Source organism: Ostrea edulis, chromosome 6, assembly GCF_947568905.1.
Source record: "Ostrea edulis chromosome 6, xbOstEdul1.1, whole genome shotgun sequence".
Classification (NCBI taxonomy): Eukaryota; Metazoa; Mollusca; class Bivalvia; order Ostreida; family Ostreidae; genus Ostrea; species Ostrea edulis.
In genome coordinates this window covers 50,935,538-50,938,037 of record NC_079169.1, presented here as the reverse complement: position 1 = coordinate 50,938,037, position 2,500 = coordinate 50,935,538, and the positions used below count along the sequence as shown (strand labels likewise).

The window sequence follows — 2,500 nt, the reverse complement described above, 5'->3', positions numbered from 1 at the left end:
AATTCTAGTTACAGGGTTGTAAATCGGATATAACGTACTCAGTACAAAAATCTCAGAGGGATATCAGGTCCACAAGGACCATTTAACCCCCCCCCCCCGCTGTACACCTAATCGCAACTATAGTACGTCCAGAGGTCCGTTGTTTGTCCTATTCTTGATTTTGTATATTATTGGATTGGTTAGATTGATCACTGTACATTATCTTCATCTTTTTCATCAGTAACCCTTCAGCCCGTTTGACCTCGTTCAAACCCTAAGGATTGGTATCGCTATGATGTTAATCATTTTTTCTTTTTACTTTGTATATTGGTTAACGACATTGCTTATTATGGATTCATTTCAAACACAAATAGAGAGGAAATTCCCCCCAAATATCAAGTGAAGTATTACAACATTTAATAGGGTTTTTATATATCTATAACAACCATACAATAGGCGGATAATAAATATCATCTATAATTATTTATAATCACAAAAAGGACACATTTAGAGTTCTCATTACAGCATGTACTATATAAGATACCGTTCCGCTCCTCCGTCACATCAGTATTGGACACAATAAGATAAAGGTACGTATGTATGTTATTCAGATTGATTGTATATTGTTTAATGTCTCTCAAGAACCCTTCACTCATATGGAGACGTCACCATTGCCAATGAAAGGTTGTGAAATTAAGGCCTTTGCTTGGCGCTTACAGCCTTTAAGTAGGAAGAGATCTTTATCGTGTCACATCTGCTGTGACACGGGACCTAAGTGTTGGCGATCTCATAAAAAGGAACGCCCATTTGTTTCCTCTTACGACAAGTAAGGAGGACCTATTCTAACCCAGATCTCCACAGGAATTATTCGGAGTAGTGTAGCTAGAATGCAAAATGTTGCGAGTTTTTGAGTAAATGGTTGATATTGTTTCGATAAATAATCAATTAAGAATACCATTTTTTAATCAATCATATTTGCATATGCTCTCTTTTATGTAAAAGTAAGATTAACGATTTTAATCGTAGTATTATTGAATCTTTTTACGTATTTCTCTCATGTAAAACAACAATGCAAACATAGCTACCTAGCTTGGTTTTAGCCTTGCGTTTTAAAATCATATGATAATTGTATTGTTCCGAATTCTTGCACGTAATTTTTGTATTCCTAAACAATGATTCGTTCAATTCTAATTTAGTGGTAAATTTAATTCAACGTACGATTTATCTTGTTGGGTTCACGGCGAATGTGAACGGTCGGAAGAGGATGCTTACTCCTCCTAGGCGCGTTTTCCCACCTCTGGTATATCCAGAGGTCCGTTTTTGTCCAACTCTGTTTTTATTAATTCCTTATAGGAGTTAAGAAATTGATCACTGTTCGTTATCTTCCCATTTCATACATTGTAAAACAATTTGCAATATGAAGTTAACCACACAGAAATTATATCTGATTCTGTTTTTCTCTACAGATGTTGAAAGAGGTTATTATCCTGTGCTTCATGGTCGCAATCGCTAGTGCGAGCACTTGCCGGAACTGTCAAGTAGGCAGGAAGCTGTACAGAGGCAACTACCGATTTAGCTTCGACAGAGCATGCTATCGTTACAGATGCCAATGTAGCTGTGACGGTTCCTACCGCTGTCCATCCTATTTAACCCAAAACATCTGCGGAGGCGGTCAGCGGCCATGCAGAAACTGTAAAGTTTATGGGAGAGAATTTCAGCGTGGGAGTTTCCAGTTTGACAAAATGTGTACAAGATATGATTGCAACTGTAATTGTGACGGATCATGGAATTGCCCTGCAGAGAAAAGCAATCGTATTTGTTGACCATTTTACTGAAAAAGCTACTTTTAAAACTATTGCTGTTTGAATAAACGAAATAACACTTCCTCGCACTTGTTACTTTACTTATTTATAGCAACACGAAATAATCAGGATTTTACGGGTTTGCAATCTAATGCACCTAAATGGTCTATTAAAATGATTGAGAGTCTAATTTCATAAATTTGAAGACGAAGAAAGCAATTCAGAGATATGATTTCTGAATATATACCAGGCTAAACTGACCAAACACCTTTTACCTGTTTTACTCCTAAATATAGAATTTACACAACTCAGTGGCCAGTGCAATCTGATTGAAATACGTGCGATATTTCAGAGATCTGTATTTAAATCAGATTGTAACCAGTGAAACATACATGTGTAGCAATACAAAATAATCGATAACTTTATCTCCAAACTAGCAGATAACAATAACACCTAAAGTCGAAGTAGTCGAGAAATTTATAATGCAAAAATATTTAACATTGACACAATATTGTGACACTCTACCATCAGATGATAGATTTTCTTAACTTTAAAAGCATCATCTTGGACATATTTGCAAATCACCGACGGTCTCTAGTCAATGCGTGTTCTATCATACCAGCGATCATGACATAGTCCTTGCGGAGACCAATGTTGCAGCCCAGAAACGTCGACCATTTAGGGACCTGATTCCACATCTGGTGTATTCAGGGGGTTCG

At 36.7% G+C, this 2,500-nt stretch overlaps 1 long non-coding RNA gene across 1 annotated transcript; it reads left to right on the top strand.

Annotated features, from left to right (window-relative positions):
• Positions 1-484: 484 nt before the first annotated feature.
• On the top strand, positions 485-1,865 carry LOC125646354 (uncharacterized). Its single transcript, XR_007359689.2, has 2 exons — positions 485-569; positions 1,446-1,865. It is a non-coding gene; the product is annotated as an uncharacterized LOC125646354 (long non-coding RNA).
• Positions 1,866-2,500: the final 635 nt, after the last annotated feature.